A 23,841-nucleotide genomic window follows, 5' to 3' on the forward strand; every position below is an offset into this window, starting at 1 on the left:
GTTCAGACTAAGAATGGACACTTTTAACTTGACATTGAAGAATACCTACTGATTTTTAGCGTCTCATATAATAGGTTCAAAGTTTCCAATAAATGATTGTTGACATTCCATTCCATACGTAGATTTTGGTGAATAGTCATCAGCATTCAGGCTTTGCTTCATATGTCAGATAGAAATAAAAAATGTTATATGAACAGACTATTCAAAAAATTTAATATTTCAGCTAGAAATTTCATTTTCGTACATTACATTTGTTGAACAAGTCATTTTGATAAAAAAAATAATGTAATAATGCTCTGTAGCATTAGATTAATGAGACACTGCAATTTGATCTTGATCATCTCATTGTTAAAAAAAAATTGGATGTTTTGTATATGCTTTATTTGTACCGGGTGATACATTATTATTCATTGATTTTGTGCATAGTATAGTACAGATAACAGCCCCATCCATGTATGCTGCTTCATGAAATCATTCTAGTCTGTAAAGTTTTAGTTAAATTAGTTTCTACCTCACCATTGTGCAAAGTCAACAAGATTTTGGCAGGACACACAAACCACATTTAGGTTCTGTTGTGGAAAAAGGTTCTCAAAGCATTTTTTAATCCTGAGAATTATTCTAGATAATCATGTTGTGAAACATCTGATCAATTGCAGTAAACTCAAGGTATAAGAATTCCTTAATTTTGAAACTCCATTGTCATCAAGCATGACGTGAAGAAACATTTTGTGGTATGGTGTTTACAGTCTCAAAGGACTGGAACTCTTCTCTCACAGTGTTATTTTGTTTATCTCAGAATTTCATGGAACTAATGTATGAACCAGTGTGTAATGGGTTTCCTTTCAGACATATGGGTGTATGAAATACAACTTTTCAAAAAAAGTCACTGAATGTGATGTTTACTGAGCTTGATAATTTACATTTCATTTCTGTTTCAGAACTGCATTAAATTTTTATTTCATGGTGTTTTTTGAGCTGAATTTACTGTGTACCATATATCTTTGTATAGCATATAGATACTATGCAATTCCACAAACACATCACACTGATGAAACAGCTTTTTTAAAAGGTCTTCAGGTACTAGTCTTACTTTCATTGATAACTTATTGGACATGAAAATGGGCATAATAGTCACAGCATGGCTGCAGCAGCTTCACTGTACATACTCATAATACATACAGCACTTTAAAACTTGATTCAGTATGTACAAAAGTAAAAACTGAAACCCCCCCCAAAAAATCACACATACACATACACACATGCAAGCATAAATTCACACAAACACTCAGTTTTTATATACAAATGCATCATGCTTTTATGGTTCATAGTTTTCCACCAAACCCACCATTCCTTATAATGGAGCTTCATAGGTGTAAAAGCAGGTTTTACCCCCCCTCCCCTCCCAATGCAAGTTCTTTTGATAATACTTGTAAGTGGTACAAATGAAGACGTTGTTTGTGTAGGAATATAGAAGGTCTTCGCTTTAGTGTCATGCAACATCCTTCTCTGTCCTGGTGTCAATGGCTATTGTCACTTTTTCTGTGAACTGATTGTTGAACTTTGTTAAAGTGATCATCCAATTATTTTATTACTCATTCTAATCATTTGCATTGCTTTTATTGTTAACCACTCATTTTTCTTTCATTACATATAAGGAATTTTTAAAACCTTTCCTTTTGTACATTACTGCTCTCACGTCATTAAATGATAATAACTTACTCTGTCATAAGTCACCAGTGTTGCTGTTTTACTGTATTATCAGAGAAAACTTCTGTTAAACATTTGTACATATATGTATGGGTCATTTTATTATTCATGATTTTTTGTTTGGCTCTCCATTAAGAATTTTCTTTTCTGAAATAAAACAGTTGAAAGAGCCACTCATTTCCTCACATGATCTCACTTAAGTCATTTTAAATGCCTGTTAATTATAGACCTGTAATGGGTACAGCTTGCATGAAGATGTGTAAACAGCTTTTTTTTATGTACATGTATATTTTGCACTGTCTCACTTTCTGTGTATATAAAAGCGTAACTTGCCGATATAATCTTATTGATTAAAGTGATCATTTGTTCGTATAAGAATTAATGTATTTTGAATATTTAGTTCTTCATTTTATTAGAAATCACCTGCAGAAGTATTCAGAAAACGTTTGAAAATATATACTGTAGAACAACAAACGACTGTCATGGTTCTCCATTGCTGCACTTACACACAGCAGATATGATACTGTACCAATTATCACCTGCTGTTGGAGAAGCTATGAACCCAGTTTGGACTTGGTGTATCAATTTCTTAAGTAATTATTAACTCAAAAGATTAAGTGATAAAATGATGGCCAGTTTGGTTTAGCGCTGTCAGCTTTATCTTGATGTAATATGATTATTGTTCTGTGCCACTCGATGCATCATTTTCTCATCATTTCCCATTAATTATCGGTTTCACCCACTGTCACTTTCTAAACGTTGTCATCTTGAAGTAAACAAAGAAATAAATGTTGAACATAATGTGCCATTGTCTCTCTCTTCCCTAAGCAGATATGCTGAAGTCTCCTAAGAAATGATCATTTAGTCTCGTGAAAGTAAGCCTCTTGAAGGCTCAAGTTATTAGTAAACTATTTTTCCCCAGTAGTTCTGTGTGCCATCAAAACCAATCCATTTCTGTCCTTAGGCAAGGTATATCGCTGACTTGAACCTTCTAAGCGTCTGGGTGGGGGGGCCTTCATGTTGAGGACTGCATTCTGAAAGTATGGTTGAAATGTTTTATGTCAGCTCCATGAAATAGATATCACATGATCATTAGTAAGTCTTTTTCACATGATTATGTCTAAGAAATATCTTGGTTGCAGTGGTCATGGAGAGAGGAGACTTGCCATAGCTACATATGCTCTTCATGTACAATATGAAAAAAAAGGACCAAAAAACAGAAAATGTCACTCTAACATACCCATCATGTACATGCATCACTTCACCCTTAACCTCATTCACAACATTAGGCCTCAACCTCACCAACTAAGCCACAATGCAGAAATGCTACTGGCCCCATAGATCAGGACAAAAAAACATCAATCCAAGACAGTGTTCACCCTGTCGCACACATGCACAGGCTCACCCTTAACCTTGCCCACATCAACCTCACCCATGTCCTCACAAAAGTGGATTCAAGTGAAAACACCTCGATTCTCACCCTAATGTAACCTTTAAACGCGCACAACCTCCTTCAGTCACATCATCACTCTTACGAATTGCGACAATTCAGAAATAATACCGAACCCTCAAAAGAGCGGTGGCCTACAGGATATCAAAAAAGCAACGAATCCAGCCCAGTGTTCATCATAACCTACCCATCAAATGCATGTACTGCTTCACCTCTTGCCCTAAGCCACATTATACACCAACATCACCCTCAACCTCAATATGTTGCCATATAGTGTTGAATAATGCAGTGTGCCCCACTCTTCACCATAACATATCTTTGGCGGGTGTTCTTGTTGGATTTATTGGAGATACTGGGAGTGCAGGATTATTGGGGGGAAAAGGAGAGATCAGTTGTGATGCTGAGAAATATAAGGCACATTTGGCAGCGGTCCTGTGATGCAAGGGATGGTAGGAGTCAGTTGAAGCAAAAGCATGTGGGAGAAGTGCATCACTGCTGAATCAAAGTGGAGCTCCTATAGAAGATGGGTGTGGGCTGTATCGTGGCTCCTGGAGTGTACAGTGACTGCCGAAGTCATAAGGGGAGCAAGAGGCTCCTAAAGTGTGCGACAACTACCATTAAGTGGCAGGAGGTTCCTAAAGAGGTGTTAGGGATGCAGGAGTTTCACAGACATGGCCGTAGGTCCCTTATTGTTGCATGTGCTGCTCATGATGAGTGGAGGCGATATGCAACTCCTCCTTGTAACACCTAGTGTTAAATCACTCTTCCCTGTGAGGGCCATACTTATAAAACTCTTCCCTGTGAGGCCTGGTGTTATATCACTCTTACCTGGGAAGCCTAGTGTTATATCACTCTTCCTTGTGAGGCCTAGTGTTATACCGATATTCCTAGTTAGGCCTAGTGTTAATATATCACTCTTCCCTGTGAGGCCTAGTGTCTTATCACTTCCCTGTGAGGCCTAGTCTTATATCACTTCCCTGTGAGGTCTGGTATTATATCATTCTTCCCTGTAAAGCCAAGTTTTATATCGCTCTTCCCTGTGAGGCCTGGCATTATATCATTCTTCCCTGTGAGCAAGAGTTATATAATTCTTCCCTGTGAGGTCTAGGGTTATACCACCTCCCAGCAAGGCTTGGAGTTATATCATTCTTCCCTGTGAGGCCTAGTGTTATATCACTCTCCCCTGTGAGACTTAGCATTATATAACTTCCCCTATGAGGCTGTTATATCATTCTTCCCCGTGAGCCCTAGAGATATAAAACTCTTCAGTGTGAGGCTTAGTGTTATATTAATCTTCTCTGTGAGGCCTAGTGTTATATTAATCTTCTCTGTGAGGCCTAATGTTATAAAACTCTTATCTGTAAGGTCTAGTGTTATATCATGTCCCTGTGAGGCTTAGTGTTACATCATTCTTCCCTGTGAGGCCTAGTGTTATATCATTCTTCCCTGTGAGGCCTAGTGTTATATCACTTCCCTGTGAGGCCTAGTGTTACATCATGCTTCCCTCTGAGGCCTAGTGCTATATCACTCTTCCCTGTGAGGCCTAGTGTTATATCACTCTTCCCTGTGAGGCCTAGTGTAATATCACTTCCCTGTGAGGCCTAGTCTTATATCACTTCCCTGTGCAGCCTGGTGTTATATCATTCTTCTCTGTAAAGCCAAGTTTTACATCGCTCTGCCCTGTGAAGCCTAGTCTTTTATCACTTCCCTGTGAAGCATCACATTATATTGTCCTTCCCTGTGAGAGCAAGTGTTATGTAACTCTTACCTGTTAGGTCTAGTGTTATATCACCTCCCAGTAAGGCCTGGTGTTATATCATTCTTCCCTGTGAGGCCTAGTGTTATATCACTCTTCCCTTTGAGACCTAGCATTATATAACTCTTCCCTTGTGAGGCTGTTATATCATTCTTCCCTGTGAGTCCTAGACCTGTAAAACTCTTCACTGTGAGGCCTAGTATTATATCACTCCTCCCTGTGAGTCATAGTGTTATATAAATCTTCCCTGTGAGGACTTGTTATATAATTCTTTACAAAGTCTAGCGTTATATCACTTCCTTGTGAGGCCTTGTGTTATATCACTTCCCTGTGAGGCCTAGTGTTATATCACTCTCCCCTGTGAGGCCTAGTGTTATAACACTCTTCCCTGTGAGACCTAGTGTTATATCACTCTCCCCTGTGAGGCCTAGTGTTATATCACTCTTCCCTGTGAGGCCTAGTGTTATATCACTCTTCCTTGTGAGGCCTAGTGTTATACCACTCTTCCCTGTGAGGCCTAGCATTATATCACTCCTCCCTGTGATGTAAAGTGTTATATAACTCTTCCCTGTGAGACCTAGTGTTATATCACTCTTCCCTGTGAGGCCTGGTGTTATATCATTCTTCCCTGTGAGGCCTAGTTGTATATCACTCTTCCCTGTGTGGTATAGTATTATATCACTTCCCTGTGAGGCCTAGTGTTATATCACTTCCCTGTGAGGTAAAGTGTTACATAACTCTTCCCTGTGAGACCTAATGTTATATCATTCTTCCCTGTGAGTCCTAGTGTTATATCACTCCTCCCTGTGAGTCATAGTGTTATGTAAATCTTCCCTGTGAGGCCTAGTGTTATATAACTCTTCTTTGTAACGTCTTGCATTATATCACTTCCCTGTGAGGCCTATTACATCATTCTTCCCTGTGAGGCCTAGTGTTATATCACTCTTCCCTGTGATGCCTAGTGTTATATCACTCTTCCCTGTGATGCCTAGTGTTATATCACTCTTCCCTGTGAGGCCTAGTGTTAAATCACTCTTCCCTGTGAGGCCTAGTGTTATATCACTCTTCCTGTGAGGCCTAGTGTTATCATATCACTCTTCCTGTGAGGCCTAGTGTTATATCTCTTCCCTGTGAGGCCTAGTGGTATTATATCACTTTTCCTGTGAGGCCTAGTGTTATCATATCACACTTCCTGTGAGGCCTAGTGATATATCACTCTTCCCTGTGAGGTCTAGTGTTGTATCACTCTTCCCTGTGTGGCCTAGTGTTATATCACTCTTCCCTGAGAGGCCTAGTGTTATATCAATCTTTCTGTGGGGCCTAGTGTTATATCACTCTTCCTCTGAGGCCTAGTGTTGTATCACTCTCCCCTGTGAGGCCTAGGGTTATATCACTCTCCCCTGTGAGGCCTAGTTATTATATCAATCTTCAATCTGAGGCCTAGTGTTATATTACTATTCCTGTGAGGCCTAGTGCTATATCACTCTTCCTGTGAGGCCTAGTGTTATATCACTCTTCCTTGTGAGGCCTAGTGTTATAATATCAATCTTCCCTGTGAGGGTGTTATATCACTCTTTCTGTGAGACCTAGTGTTATATCATTCTTCCTTGTGAGGCCTAGGGTTATATCACTCTTCACTGTGAGGCCTAGTGTTATATCACTCTTTCTGTGAGACCTAGTGTTATATCATTCTTCCTTGTGAGGCCTAGGGTTATATCACTCTTCACTGTAAGGCCTAGTTATTATATCAATCTTCCCTCTGAGACCTAGTATTATATCACTCTTCCTGCGAGTCCTAATGTTTTTTCACTTCCTGTGAGGCCAAGTGTTATATCACTCTTCCTTGTGAGGCCTAGTGTTATATCACTCTTCTCTGTGAGGTCTACTGCTATATCACTCTTCCTGTGAGGCCTAGTGTTATGTCAATCATCCTCCAAGGCCTAGTGTTATATCACTCTTCTCCGTGAAGCCTAGTTTTATATTGCTCTTCACTGTAAGGCCTAGTGTTACATCACTCTTCCCTGTGAGGCCTAGTGTTATATCACTCTTCTCTGTGAGGCTTAGCTTTATATCACTCTTCACTGTGAGGCCTAGTATTATATCACTCTTCCTGTGAGGCCTAGTGTTATATCACTCTTCCTGCGAGGCCTAGTGTTATATCACTCTTCTCCACAAGGCCTAGTTTTATATCACTCTTCACTGTGAGGCCTAGTGTTTTATCACTCTTCCCTGTGAGGCCTAGTGTTATATCAGTCTTCCCTGTGAGGCCTAGTGTTATAACACTCTTCACTGTGAGGCTTAGTGTTATATCGCTACTCTCTGTGAGGCTTAGTGTTATATCACTCTTCCCCATAAGGCCTAGTCTTATATCACTATTCCCTGTGAGGCATAACCTTATATAAATCTTTCCTGTGAGGCCTAGTGTTATATTCTCTCTTCCCTGTGAAGCCTAGTTTTATACCACTCTTCCGTGGGAGGCCTAGTGTTATATCACTCTTCCCTGTGAGGCCTAGGGTTATATCACTCTTCCCTGTGATGCCTAGTGTTATTATATCAATCTTCCCAGTGAGGCCTAGTGTTATATCACTCTTTCTGTCAGGCCTACTGTTATATCACTCCTCCTGTGAGGCCTAGTGTTATATCACTCTTCCCTGTGAGGTCTAGTGTTATATAACTCTTCCCATGAGGCCTAGTGTTATATCACTCTCCCCTCTGAGGCCTAGTGTTATTGTATTAATCTTCCCTGTGAGGCCTAGTGTTATATCACTCTTCATGTGAGGCCTAGTGTTATATCACTCTTCCCCATGAGGCCTAGTTTTATATCACTCTTCACTGTGGGGCCTAGTGTTTTATCACTCTTGCCTGTGAGGCCTGGTGTTACATCAATCTTCCCTGCGAGGCCTGGTGTTACATCAATCTTCCCTGTGAGGCCTAGTGTTAAATCACTTCCCTGTGAGGCCTATAGTTTTATCCCTCTTCCCTGTGAGGCCAAGTTATTATATCAGTTCCTGTAAGGCCTAGTGTTATATCACTCTTCCCTGTGAGGCCTAGTTATTATATCAGTTCCTGTAAGGCCTACTGTTATATCACTCTTCCCTGTGAGGCCTAGTGTTTTATCACTCTTCTCTGTGAGGCCTAGTGTTATTATATCACTGTTCATGTGAGGCCTAGTGTTATATCACTCTTCTCAGTGAGGCCTTGTGTTATATCACTCTTCTCTGTGAGGCCTAATATGATATCACTCTTCTCTGTGAGGCCTAGTGTTTTACCACTCTTCCCTGTGACGCTTAGTGTTATATCACTTCCTGTGAGGCCTAGTGTTAAATCACTCTTCCCTGTGAGGCCTAGTGTTTTACCACTCTTCCCTGTGAGGCCTAGTGTTACATCAATCTTCCCTGTGAGGCTTGACTTTTATGTCACTCTTCCTTGTGAGGCCTAGTGTTATATCACTATTCCCTGTGAGGCTTAGTGTTATATCACTCTCGCTCTGAAACCTAGCGTTTTATCACTTTTCCCTGTGAGGCGTTAGCATTACATTACTCTCGCTTTGAGGCCTAGTGTTATATCACTTTCACCTGTGAGGCCTAGTTAATGTTATTGCTACTCCCTTTGAGTCCTAGTGTTATATCGCTACTCCCTGTGAGCCCTAGTGATATAACACTCTTCCCTGTGAGGCCTACTATTATATCACTCTTCTCTGTGAGGCCTAATATTATATCACTCTTCTCTGTAAGGCCTAGTGTTATACACTCTTCCCTGTATGGCCTAGTATTATATCACTCTTCCCTGTGAGGCCTAATCTTATATTACTCTTCTCTGTGAGGCCTAATATTATATCACTCTTCCATGTAAGGCCTAGTTATGTCACTCTTTCCTGTGAGGCCTAGTGTTATATCACTCTTCCCTCTGAGGCCTAGTGTATATCGCTCTTCCCTGCGAGGCCTAGTGTTATATCACTCTTCCTTGTGAGGCCTAGTGTTATATCACTCTTGCCTTTGAGGCCTAATGCTGTATCACTTTTCCCTGTGAGGCCTAGTGTTATATCTCTCTTCATGTGAGGCCTAGTGTTATATCACTCTTCCCTGTGAGGCCTAGTGTTATATCACTCTTCCCTTTGAGGCCTAGTGTTGTATCTCTTCCTGTGAGGCCTAGTACTGTATCACTCTTCCCTGTGAACCTAGTGTTATATCTCTCTTCCTGTGAGGCCTAGTGTTATATCACTCACCTGTGAGGCCTAATTTTATATCACTTTCCTGTGAGGCCTAGTGTTATTATATCACTCTTCCCTGTGAGGCCTAGTGTTATATCTCTCTTCCTGTGAGGCCCAGTTATATCACTCTTCCCTGTGAGGCCTAATCTTATATTACTCTTCTCTGAGGCCTAATATTATATCACTCTTCCCTGTAAGGCCTAGTTATATCACTCTTTCCTGTGAGGCCTAGTGTTATATCACTCTTCCCTGTGAGGCCTAGTGTATATCACTCTTCCCTGTGAGGCCTAGTGTTATATCTCTTTCTTGTGAGGCCTAGTGTTATATCACTCTTCCCTTTGAGGCCTAATGATGTACCACTTTTCCCTGTGAGGCCTAGTGTTATATCTCTCTTCCTGTGAGGCCTAGTTTTATATCACTCTTCCCTGTGAGGCCTAGTGTTATATTACTCTTCCCTTTGAGGTCTAGTGTTATATCTCTTCCTGTGAGACCTAGTGTTGTATCACTCTTCCCTGTGAGCCTAGTGCTATATCTCTCTTCCTGTGAGGCCTAGTGTTATATAACTCTTACCTGTGAGGCCTAATTTTATATCACTTTCCTGTTAGGCCTTGTGTTATTATATCACTCTTCCCTGTGAGGCCTAGTGTTATATCTCTCTTCCTGTGAGGCCTAGTTATATCACTCTTCCCTGTGGGGCTTAGCATTATCAATCTTCCTGTGAAGCCTAGCATTATATCATTCCATCCTGTGAGGCCTTATATCGCTATTCCCTGTAAGGCCTAGTGTTATATCTCTCTTCTCTGTGAGGCCGACTGTTATATCTCTCTTCCTGTGAGGCCTAGTGTTACATCACTCTTCACTGTGAGGCCTAGTGTTATATCATTCTTCCCTGTGAGGCCTAATGTTATATCAATTTTCCCTGTGAGGCTTAGTGTTATATCACTCTTCCTAGTGAGGCCTAGCATTATATCACTATTCCCTGTGATGCCTAGTGTCATATCACTCTTCCCTGTGAGTCCTAGTGTTATATCACTTTTCCCTGTGATGCCTAGTGTTATATCAATCTTCCCTGTGAGGCCTAGTGTTATATTTATCTTGTCTGTGAGGCCTAGTGTTAATATATCACTCCTCCTTGAGAAGCCTAGTTATATCACTCTTCCCTGTGAGGCCTAATGTTATATCACTTTCCTGTGAGCCCTAGTGAGGAGTTTTCATCAAAAGAGATGTGCGTGCGAGTAGAATGAAGAGTGTGAGTGGTTCCAGTTGAAGGTGAGTTTGCATCAAGGGCATGTGATGTTGCCATGGCTGTTTAATTGTGTTTATAGATGGTGCAGTGTGATGGAAATGCGAGGGTCTTGAAGCGATGGTAAAGTATGGTCTGATAGGAATGGAGATGCTTGACTCAATCACAGTGCATGCACTTACGATTATCTTTAACCATTCCTTTGTACACAAGGAAAATCCCAAACATATGGAAACTACCAACATAATACCGAGCCAAAAGCCCCTAAACCATCCAACACACCCTCCTCCTGCCGCCCTGTATCACTTCTGTCTTCAGCATTCACAATTTGTGAAATATAATCCACAACAGAATCAAAAGAAATATCCCACTCTTATACGTAACATGGATTCGGACCCAACCCTCCACCACAACACTACACACACACTTCATACATATCCTAGAAGGCTTCAAGCAAACATAGCCCCCATCCCGCACAATATTAGCGGCGACGTCTACAAAACATTTAACACTCTTCTCCAACACATCACACAAAAGAAACTTGACACTAACCTGGACAACAATGACAAATGGTGCTTAGCCAACTTGAAATCCGGCCGCCAAGCTAGTCACTCGCAATAGCTCCACCTCTAAAAAATCTTCAATGGAGTTCTTAAGGAGCGGGTCTTTCCCTAACACTCTTCAATCTCTCCTTACATGGCCTTCCATTACTTCCGATGAACTATAATATGAAGGAAGACGACCACACAATCACTTACTAGTTGTATTTCAATTCTATCACTGTAAATAATGCAATGAATAAGGTAATTCTTGTATTGTACCAATTTATAACATTTAAAACTTTTGTAAGCCCTAAAGGGTGGGAGTAGTACACTACCCTGTCCTTTTGATGTAATTATTGTCAATAGAATGTTTCAATTTGTTTCACAATCACTTCACAACACCTTGATACAACAGTAGCAACAAATATGCAACACTTTATTACACAATTTGAACAATGGCTCACCTTAAACAGAATGCCTTTACCTTCACAAGTCTTTTGATCATCCTCAACCCCAAACAGACACAAAGTCATCTTGTGTGGACAATCAATCCCACTGAACAAAACACCAACTATTTTGAGCATCACTTATGATACACATATTCACTCCCCACACCAAAGACATCAACACAAACTAAATGCCAGATTTGGACGTGAAAAAGACTCCCTTAGCATCCTTTACAAATTAAATATCCACTGCACCCTAAACTACGTCTTAACTGTATGGTTCTCCACCCCATCGAGGGCAAATATATGCTACGAACAACACAAATTAGAGCGTTTAGAATAAACATCAGCTGCCCAAGAACAATAAGCACTCAACACCTTCAAGATGAAACAGAGATCCTCTCAATGCAGTCCCAATTAAACATGTTCGGCACCCAATTCTATGCCACAGCACTAGACCCTCTCCCACCCAAACCACTCCATAACTAACCATCAACCCTCAAGTAGATGTAAAAAGCCTAGCCCCACCTCATCTGCAGTAACCTCTACTCACAGATCCCCCAACACTGAACAAACACATCATTGACAACAAATACACACTGAAATGAGAAGCACTACATAATTGACCGCCCAACTCACCCCACCAACACACGCAAATCACACTCTTAACACTGGGTGGGAATGGGGGGATATGAAAGGGATATGGCATCTTCCTTGTTAACTAAAAATCAAATATAATCCTCTTTACTGTTTAAATAAGGAAATGGCAACCACCTTATTACCTCAGAAACTAATAACTACTCCCTTTCTAATTCAATCACCCTAAAAAATTACTAATAATTTTCCTGCAGATTTTTTTCTCATGTCTCCAAAATATAGCATTTTTATTTTATTTATTTATTATGCTTTGTCGCTATCTCCCGCGTTAGCGAGGTAGCGCAAGGAAACAGACGAAAGAATGACCCAACCCGCCTACATACACATGTATATACATACATGTCCACACACACACAATATACATACCTATACATCTCAATGTACACATATATACACACACAGACATATACATATATACACATGTACATAATTCATACTGTCTGCCTTCATTTGTTCCCATCACCACCTCGCCACACATGGAATAACAACCCCCTCCCCCCTCATGTGTGCGAGGTAGCGCTAGGAAAAACACCAAAGGCCCCATTCGTTCACACACAGTCTCTAGCTGTCATGTAATAATGCACCGAAACCACAGCTCCCTTTCCACATCCAGGCCCCACACACTGCATGGTTTACCCCAGACGCTTCACATGCCTTGGTTCAATCCATTGACAGCACGTCGACCCCGGTATACCATATCATTCCAATTCACTCTATTCCTTGCACGCCTTTCACCCTCCTGCATGTTCAGGCCCCGATCACTCAAAATCTTTTTCCCTCCATCTTTCCACCTCCAATTTGGTCTCCCACTTCTCCTCGTTCCCTCCACCTCCGACACATATATCCTCTTGGTCAATCTTTCCTCACTCATTCTCTCCATGTGCCCAAACCATTTCAAAACACCCTCTTCTGCTCTCTCAACCACGCTCTTTTTATTTCCACACATCTCTCTTGCCCTTACGTTACTTACTCGATCAAACCACCTCACACCACACATTGTCCTCAAACATCTCATTTCCAGCACATCCATCCTCCTGCGCACAACTCTATCCATAGCCCACGCCTCGCAACCATACAACATTGTTGGAACCGCTATTCCTTCAAACATACCCATTTTTGCTTTCCGAGATAATGTTCTCGACTTCCAAACATTCTTCAAGGCTCCCAGAATTTTCGCCCCCTCCCCCACCCTATGATTCACTTCCACTTCCATGGTTCCATCCGCTGCCAGATCCACTCCCTGATATCTAAAACACTTCACTTCCTCCAGTTTTTCTCCAATCAAACTTACCTCCCAATTGACTTGACCCTCAACCCTACTGTACCTAATAACCTTGCTCTTATTCACATTTACTCTTAACTTTCTTCTTTCACACACTTTACCAAACTCAGTCACCAGCTTCTGCAGTTTCTTACATGAATCAGCCACCAGCGCTGTATCAGCAAACAACAACTGACTCACTTCCCAAGCTCTCTCATCCACAACAGACTGCATACTTGCCCCTCTTTCCAAAACTCTTGCATTCACCTCCCTAACAACCCCATCCATAAACAAATTAAACAACCATGGAGACATCACACACCCCTGCCGCAATCCTACATTCACTGAGAACCAATCACTTTCCTCTCTTCCTACACGTTACACATGCCTTACATCCTTGATAAAAACTTTTCACTGCTTCTAACAACTTGCCTCCCACACCATATATTCTTAGTACCTTCCACAGAGCATCTCTATCAACTCTATCATATGCCTTCTCCAGATCCATAAATGCTACATACAAATCCATTTGTTTTTCTAAGTATTTCTCGCATACATTCTTCAAAGCAAACACCTGATCCACACATCCTCTACCACTTCTGAAACCACACTGCATTTCCCCAATCTGATGCTCTGTACATGCCTTCACCCTCTCAATCAATACCCTCCCATATAATTTACCAGGAATACTCAACAAACTTATACCTCTGTAATTTGAGCACTCACTCTTATCCCCTTTGCCTTTGTACAATGGAAAAAGGTGAGAACAATGGAAGTAAGGGGAGTGGGGGAGGAATGGGATGTATTTAGGGAATCAGTGATGGATTGCGCAAAAGATGCTTGTGGCATGAGAAGAGTGGGAGGTGGGTTGATTAGAAAGGGTAGTGAGTGGTGGGATGAAGAAGTACGATTATTAGTGAAAGAGAAGAGAGAGGCATTTGGACGATTTTTGCAGGGAAAAAATGCAATTGAGTGGGAGATGTATAAAAGAAAGAGACAGGAGGTCAAGAGAAAGGTGCAAGAGGTGAAAACTAGGACAAATGAGAGTTGGGGTGAGAGAGTATCATTAAATTTAAGGGAGAATAAAAAGATGTTCTGGAAGGAGGTAAATAAAGTGCGTAAGACAAGGGCGCAAATGGGGAGGTGATAACAAGTAGTGGTGATGTGAGAAGGAGATGGAGTGAGTATTTTGAAGGTTTGTTGAATGTGATTGATGATAGAGTGGCAGATATAGGGTGTTTTGGTCGAAGTGGTGTGCAAAGTGAGAGGGTTAGGGAAAATGATTTGGTAAACAGAGAAGAGGTAGTAAAAGCTTTGCGGAAGATGAAAGCCGGCAAGGCAGCAGGTTTGGATGGTATTGCAGTGGAATTTATTAAAAAAGGGGGTGACTATATTGATGACTGGTTGGTAAGGTTATTTAATGTATGTATGACTCATGGTGAGGTGCCTGAGGATTGGCAGAATGCGTGCATAGTGCCATTGTACAAAGGCAAAGGGGATAAGAGTGAGTGCTCAAATTATAAAGGTATAAGTTTGTTGAGTATTCCTGGTAAATTATATGGGAGGTTATTGATTGAGAGGGTGAAGGCATGTACAGAGCATCAGATTGGGGAAGAGCAGTGTGGTTTCAGAAGTGGTATATATATATATATATATATATATATATATATATATATATATATATATATATATATAAATATATATATATATATATATATATTTTTTTTTTTCAAACTATTCGTCATTTCCCGCGTTAGCGAGGTAGCGTTAAGAACAGAGAACTGGGCCATTGAGGGAATATCCTCACCTGGCCCCCTTCTCTGTTCCTTGTTTTGGAAAATTAAAAAAAAAATTGAGAGGGGAGGATTTCCAGCCCCCCGCTCCCTTCCCTTTTAGTCGCCTTCTACGACACGCAGGGAATACGTGGGAAGTATTCTTTCTCCCCTATCCCCAGGGATAATAGTCGGCAAGTTAGATCCGTAACTTCGGGAAAAGGATTGGCTCTGAGGATTGAGCCAGTCGGGCCTGTGCAGGAAGCGGGCCTGGGTTCAGGCGCAGGACTGGACGAGGTGAAGGAGGTTTTGGTGGTGGTGTTGGACTTACTTTTGGTGTTGTTGATTTTGTGTCCAAGCCCTCTGCATCATCACAGCAAAGTTCTTCTTCTTCTTCCTCCTCACCCGCCACCCATTGTTGGCACATCTCCGTGTTGCCCCTGTACTGTGTTTCTGCTACTTCTTTTTCTGTGCTGCTGCTGATGCTGTCGTATGACATGCATACACGCGTGCAGGCAGGGCTGTAGTAGTCAAGTGGTGCAGGCAAGCAAGGCAGTAGTAATGTGTCTGCGTCTTTGGTGTGGTTGCCTAAAGTGAAGGAAGGAAGGGTGTGGAATTTTGTGATGCACGGCTTGTCACTGATGACACCGATAGTAATAGTAATAATAATATACATATATATATATATATATATATATATATATATATATATATATATATATATATATATATATATATATATATTTCTTTCATGCTATTTGCCATTTCCTGCGTTGAGAGAGAGAGAGAGAGAGAGAGAGAGAGAGAGAGAGAGAGAGAGAGAGAAAATGATGTGGTATACCGGGATCAACGCGCTGTCAGTGGACTAAACCAAGGCATGTGAAATGTTCGGGGTAAACCATGGAAAGGTCTGTAGGGCCTGAATATGGATAGGGTGCTCGGGTTTCAGTACATTACACATGACAGATAGAGACTGAAGAGTGGATGTGGCTTTCCTTTGTGTTTCCTGGCGTTCTCTCGCTGATGCAGAGGGACAGCAATCAAGTGTGAGGGAGGGGAAGAGAATGTACATTATCTTTTTTTTCCTTTATGCATTTGTGCTGTTTTCTGTGGGGCAGGGTGGCGTCGAGAACAGATGTATATACATACACGACCACACACACACATATACATACCTATACATCTCAACATATACATATATATACACACACAGACATATACATATATACACATGTACATAATTCATACTGTCTGCCCTTATTCATTCCCATCGCCACCCCACCAGCGTTAGCAAGGTAGCGCAAGGAAACAGATGAAAGAATGGCCCAACCCACCCACATACACATGTATATACAAAAAGCCCACACACGCACACATACATACCTATACATTTCAACGTATACATACATATAAATACGCAGACATTCATATTTATACATATTCATACATGCTGCCTTCATCCATTCTCGCTGCTACTCCGCTACACATGAAATGGCACCCCCCTCCCCCCGCAAGCGTGCGAGGTAGCACTAGGAAAAGACAACAAAGGCCACATATGTTCGCAACTGTCTCTAGCTGTCGTGTAATGCACCGAAACCACAGCTCCCTTTCCACATCCAGGCAACATAAAACTTTCCATAGTTTACCCCAGACACTTCACATGCCCTGGTTCAATCCATTGACAGCATATCGAACACGGTATACCACATCGTTCCAATTCACTCTATTCCTTGCACGCCTTTTACCCTCCTGTATGTTCAGGCTCCGATCGCTCAAAATCTTTTTCACTCCATCCTTCCACCTCCAATTTGGTCTCCTTCTCCTCGTTCCCTCCACCTCTGACACATATATCCTCTTTGTCAGTATTTCCTCACTCATTTCTCTCCATGTGACCAAACCATTTCAATACACCCTCTTCTGCTCTCTCAACTACACTCTTTTCTTATTACCACACACCTCTCTTACCCTTTCATTACTTACTCGATCAAACCACCTCACATCACATACTGTCCTCAAACATCTCACTTCCAACACATAACACATCCACCCTCCTCCACACAACCCTATCTATAGCCCATGCCTTTAACCATATAACAATGCTGGAATCACTATTCCTCCTAAGGGGCATGTGAAGCGTCTGGGGTAAACCATGGAAAGCTGTGTGGGGCCTGGATGTGGAAAGGGAGCTGTGGTTTCGGGCATTATTGCATGACAGCTAGAGACTGAGTGTGAACGAATGAGGCCTTGTTGTCTTTTCCTAGCGCTACCCCGCACACATGAGGGGGGAGGGGAATAGTATTCCATGTGTGGCAAGGTGGCGATGGGAATGAATAAAGGCAGACAGTGTGAATTGTGTACATGGGTATATATGTATGTGTCTGTGTGTGTATATATATGTGTACATTGTGATGTATAGGTTTGTATATTTGCGTGTGTGGACATGTGTGTATATACATGTGTATGGGGCTGGGTTGGGCCATTTCTTTCGTCTGTTTCCTTGCGCTACCTTGCAAATGCGGGAGACAGCGACAAAGCAAAATAAATAAATAAATAAATAAATATATATATATATATATATAATTATATCTTTTTTTTATTTTGCTTTGTCGCTGTCTCCCGCGTTTGCGAGGTAGCGCAAGGAAACAGACGAAAGAAATGGCCCAACCCACCCCCATACACATGTATATGCATACACGTCCCCACATGCAAATATACATACCCATACACCTCAATGTACACATATATATACACACACACAAACATATACATATACACACACACACACACATATATATATATATATATATACCTCGCAAACGCGGGAGACAGCGACAAAGTATAAAAAAAAAAAAAAAAAAAAAAAAAATATATATATATATATATATATATATATATATATATATATATATATATATATATATATATATATATATATATGGATGGGGTTGTTAGGGAGGTGAATGCAAGAGTTTTGGAAAGAGGGGCAAGTATGAAGTCTGTTGGGGATGAGAGAGCTTGGGAAGTGAGTCAGTTGTTGTTCGCTGATGATACAGCGCTGGTGGCTGATTCATGTGAGAAACTGCAGAAGCTGGTGACTGAGTTTGGTAAAGTGTGTGAAAGAATAAAGTTAAGAGTAAATGTGAATAAGAGCAAGGTTATTAGGTACAGTAGGGTTGAGGGTCAAGTCAATTGGGAGGTAAGTTTGAATGGAGAAAAACTGGAGGAAGTAAAGTGTTTTAGATATCTGGGAGTGGATCTGGCAGCGGATGGAACCATGGAAGCGGAAGTGGATCATAGGGTGGGGGAGGGGGCGAAAATCCTGGGAGCCTTGAAGAATGTTTGGAAGTCGAGAACATTATCTCGGAAAGCAATAATGGGTATGTTTGAAGGAATAGTGGTTCCAACAATGCTGTATGGTTGCGAGGCGTGGGCTATGGATAGAGTTGTGCACAGGAGGGTGGGTGTGCTGGAAATGAGATGTTTGAGGACAATATGTGGTGTGAGGTGGTTTGATCGAGTAAGTAACGTACGGGTAAGAGAGATGTGTGGAAATAAAAAGAGTGTGGTTGAGAGAGCAGAAGAGGGTGTTTTGAAATGGTTTGGGCACATGGAGAGAATGAGTGAGGAAAGATTGACCAAGAGGATATAGGTGTCGGAGGTGGAGGGAACGAGGAGAAGTGGGAGACCAAATTGGAGGTGGAAAGATGGAGTGAAAAAGATTTTGTGTGATCGGGGCCTGAACATGCAGGAGGGTGAAAGGAGGGCAAGGAATAGAGTGAATTGGATCGATGTGGTATACCAGGGTTGACGTGCTGTCAGTGGATTGAATCAGGGCATGTGAAGCGTCTGGGGTAAACCATGGAAAGCTGTATAGGTATGTATATTTGCGTGTGTGGACGTGTATGTATATACATGTGTATGGGGGTGGGTTGGGCCATTTCTTTCGTCTGTTTCCTTGCACTACCTCGCGAACGCGGGTGACAGCGAAAAAAAAAAATATATATATATATATATATATATATATATATATATATATATATATATATATATATATATATTTTTTTTAATTTTCCAAAAGAAGGAACAGAGGAGGGGGCCAGGTGAGGTTATTCCCTCAAAGGCCCAGTCCTCTGTTCTTAACGCTACCTCGCTAACGCGGGAAATGGCGAATAGTATAAAAATATATATATATATATATATATATATATATATATATATATATATATATATATAAATTCCTATGAGTCCACGGGGAAAATGAAACACGATAAGTTCCCAAGTGCACTTTCGTGTAATAATTACATCATCAGGGGAGACACAAGAGAGAAACATAACAGTCAGTTGATATACATCGAAGAGACAAAGCTAGGACGCCATTTGGTAAACATGTGATTGTCGAAAATATACGAGCCTTCATAAACTTATCATTTTACAAATTTTATCAGCAATAAAGTTATGTAATTTGTATAGACCATCACTAATATTAAGATTATAATTCTCTGTGTATCTAATAATAGAAGATTCAATGATATTTCTCTTGGTAATAGAGTTAGAGTTAATAACTGAGATGGCGTTACTCCAGTCAGTACAATGATCATAGTTTTTAACATCATTAAACAAGGCAATTGATTCTTGTCCCATTCTTATACTATATTTATGTTGCTTAAGTCTAAAAGAAAAATCCTTACCAGTCTGACCAACATAAAATTTATCACAGTTTCCACAAGGCACTTTATAGATGCATCCAAGAGAATTTTCTGGTGAATTCCTGTTTAAGATATTCTTTATAGTATTATTGTTGCTAAAGGCAACATTTACATTAAAGAATTTAAGCAACATGGGAAGCATAGTGAAATTATTATCAAAAGGGAAAACTAAAAGATTCTTGGTGTCAATGGGAGGTTTGGGCTCAACTCTATAAAATAATTTCTTTGCTAACTTAGGGGATTTATCAATGAAAGATTTAGGGTACTTTAACTTAGATCCATTACAATATATCTTCTCAAACTCATCAATAAACTCTGGACTGCAAATACGTAATGCCCTAAGGAACATAGATTGAAATGATGATAATTTAACTCTGTCATGTTGAGATGAGTAATAATGGATATATGAGCATACATTGGTGGGTTTTCTGTACATGCTAAACTTAAACTTGTTTCCCTGTCTATGGATCATGCAATCTAAAAATGGTAACATACCATTATTTTCATTTTCTACAGTAAATTTGATGGACGGTACTAAATTGTTAAGGGGAGAAATATTTGTAAATTTTCATTTGTTGGCCAAACACAAACATCATCTACATACCTAAACCCAACTGCATTAGAAGGTAAGATATCTTTTAGTAATTTTGTTTCAAAAAATTCCATATAAAGATTACTTAGTACAGGTGAAAGAGGGTTACCCATCGCCATACCAAATTTTTGAGCATAATAATCTCCATTAAATTGAAATACAGTCTTTTATTCACAATTTTAGCAGTTCAATGAAATTAGACTTTTGAAACAGGCAAATGAATATCATCCAAGACATCAAATAAATATTCTAAAAGGTCATCAACTGGAACTTTAGTGAAAAGTGAGGAAACATCAAAGCTAACTAGGTTGAAATCAAAATTAACATTGATATTGTTTAGCTTGTTGACTAAATCTACATTGTTCATGATATTAGAATTTGATACCTTACCCACTAAAGGGCTTAATAAAGAAACTAACCATTTTGACAATCTATATGTGATGGAGCCTACTGAACTCACTATAGGTCTTGCTGGAAAATTCTGTTTATGTGTTTTGATAAGTCCATGCATATATGGCAATGAAGGGGACAAAGACGACAAACTTTTGATAAATGTTACTTTTCAACTTCATTTCTTTATTGAAATGAGAATTAACTGCTTCTAAGGGATTTATACTAAGTTTAGAATATGTTATGTCATCATTTAGAAGATCATTCATTTTAGATAAATAGTTAATTTTGTCTAAAAATCTCTTAGAAGAGAATGGTTGAGCATTTACGTCCAGTCGTACACAAATTAACGTGGATAAAGATCTAATAGATAAATCCTGATATATATGTGATTAAAATATGGGCTACAATAGAATGAATATAAAACTGCTTTAAGAGGCCTACCATATTAAAAGCAAGCTCCCAGCGATGGATGAAGGTAGCAAGCGAAGGAGGGACCCAGCAATTCATGGAATGGGAAGTATTCCTGGCTATATATGCTGGCGGTCCAAAGCTCTCTTGTGGTTTCGAGTGGCTGCAATAACGTTTTGGAGAACGGCTGCGTTGTGCCATAGGGTTCCTCTTAATGCTCCGAAAAGCTGGTTATTTGTTGTTTTCTATCTCAAGATTTGGTGGATACATTGCGGGGATATTAAGTCGTCCGATACACCCTATTGTGAAAGAAATGAACGATTAGCAAGCGTGTGGGACCTCGAAAACCATCAACGTATTCTTTACTTATAACACGTGAATGAAGTAATTGTATTCACACGATATTAGATCACCAATAGATTTATAAAGATATAATCTTTTTATTACGCAAAGAAAGATGATACATTAGTTCTTGGTATGTCCTCCGCTTGCGCCTGACTCAACAAGGTGTGTAATTTCTGAATATGTCGACGGCACTCCTACAACTCATTCACTTTATTCATATTATTTGTAGACTCGTTGCATCACACCCACCCAACTTCATTATTTATATATGCCGGCAAGTTTTCAAGTGTTTTAGGTCTGTTGATATAGGCGGTCAGTCGAGGAGTGTGAGGACGTGCTGCAACATTCCTTGTAGTGTGGATACGGCTTTTATCTTGGGGGCAGGTAAGCTTTTTCACTTGGTAACGGATGTACCATCACAGGTGGCAGCATCATTTCTTCCTGTATCTCAACGTATGAAACGATGACCAACGCCACTACCACCATCTTCACCGCCTTGGAGCACAGCATTGCACCCGCCAAATCTGCCACTGGAATTAAAACTGAGCAATGGAGGGTTAGCGCGCTAGGGCACTATTAGATGATGCAATCTAATGATTGTTTAGAAACATTGTTCATTTTGGATATTTCTGACATAAAAGTCCTTCAATATGCAACGTAATTCGTGAAGGAGTGTGTGTATTTACACCTAAAAATGAATTATTGTCTATAATTACCTGAAAGGATTTTTTTTTTTTTTTTTGCTTTGTCGCTCTCCCGCGTTTGCGAGGTAGCGCAAGGAAACAGACGAAAGAAATGGCCCAACCCACCCCCCATACACATGTATATACATACACGTCCACACACGCAAATATACATACCTACACAGCTTTCCATAGTTTACCCCAGACGCTTCACATGCCCTGATTCAATCCACTGACAGCACGTCAACCCCGGTATACCACATCGATCCAATTCACTCTATTCCTTGCCCTCCTTTCACCCTCCTGCATGTTCAGGCCCCGATCACACAAAATCTTTTTCACTCCACATCTTTCCACCTCCAATTTGGTCTCCCACTTCTCCTCGTTCCCTCCACCTCCGACACATATATCCTCTTGGTCAATCTGTCCTCACTCATTCTCTCCATGTGCCCAAACCATTTCAAAACACCCTCTTCTGCTCTCTCAACCACGCTCTTTTTATTTCCACACATCTCTCTTACCCTTACGTTACTTACTCGATCAAACCACCTCACACCACACATTGTCCTCAAACATCTCATTTCCAGCACATCCACCCTCCTGCGCACAACTCTATCCATAGCCCACGCCTCGCAACCATACAACATTGTTGGAACCACTATTCCTTCAAACATACCCATTTTTGCTTTCCGAGATAATGTTCTCGACTTCCAAACATTCTTCAAGGCTCCCAGAATTTTCGCCTCCTCCCCCACCCTATGATCCACTTCCACTTCCATGGTTCCATCCGCTGGCAGATCCACTCCCAGATATCTAAAACACTTTACTTCCTCCAGTTTTTCTCCATTCAAACTTACCTCCCAACTGACTTGACCCTCAACCCTACTGTACCTAATAACCTTGCTCTTATTCACATTTACTCTTAACTTTCTTCTTTCACACACTTTACCAAACTCAGTCACCAGCTTCTGCAGTTTCTCACATGAATCAGCCACCAGCGCTGTATCATCAGCGAACAACAACTGACTCACTTCCCAAGCTCTCTCATCCCCAACAGACTTCATTCTTGCCCCTCTTTCCAAAACTCTTGCATTCACCTCCCTAACAACCCTATCCATAAACAAATTAAACAACCATGGAGACATCACACACCCCTGCCGCAAACCTACATTCACTGAGAACCAATCACTTTCCTCTCTTCCTACACGTACACATGCCTTACATCCTCGATAAAAACTTTTCACTGTTTCTAACAACTTGCCTCCCACACCATATATTCTTAATACCTTCCACAGAGCATCTCTATCAACTCTATCATATGCCTTCTCCAGATCCATAAATGCTGCATACAAATCCATTTGCTTTTCTAAGTATTTCTCACATACATTCTTCAAAGCAAACACCTGATCCACACATCCTCTACCACTTCTGAAACCACACTGCTCTTCCCCAATCTGATGCTCTGTACATGCCTTAACCCTATCAATCAATACCCTCCCATATAATTTACCAGGAATACTCAACAAACTTATACCTCTGAAATTTGAGCACTCACTCTTATCCCCTTTGCCTTTGTACAATGGCACTATGCACGCATTCCGCCAATCCTCAGGCACCTCACCATGAGTCATACATACATTAAATAACCTTACCAACCAGTCAATAATACA

General features: G+C 40.6%; 1 long non-coding RNA gene across 6 annotated transcripts; it reads right to left on the minus strand.

The window, feature by feature from the left end:
• Positions 1 to 364: 364 nt before the first annotated feature.
• On the minus strand, positions 365 to 22,151 carry LOC139751038 (uncharacterized). Of its 6 annotated transcripts, none has more exons than XR_011713264.1 (5): positions 21,591 to 22,130; positions 21,177 to 21,442; positions 15,376 to 15,632; positions 10,919 to 11,087; positions 365 to 2,741 (listed from the first exon to the last, which is right to left on the minus strand). It is a non-coding gene; the product is annotated as an uncharacterized lncRNA (long non-coding RNA). The 6 variants fall into 6 exon arrangements; XR_011713267.1 differs by having other exon boundaries at positions 1,424 to 2,741; positions 10,919 to 11,146; positions 21,591 to 22,151; XR_011713266.1 differs by lacking the exon at positions 15,376 to 15,632 and having other exon boundaries at positions 1,424 to 2,741; positions 10,919 to 11,146; positions 21,738 to 22,075.
• Positions 22,152 to 23,841: the final 1,690 nt, after the last annotated feature.

The sequence above is a fragment of the Panulirus ornatus genome, chromosome 10 (assembly GCF_036320965.1).
Source record: "Panulirus ornatus isolate Po-2019 chromosome 10, ASM3632096v1, whole genome shotgun sequence".
Lineage (NCBI taxonomy): Eukaryota > Metazoa > Arthropoda > Malacostraca > Decapoda > Palinuridae > Panulirus > Panulirus ornatus.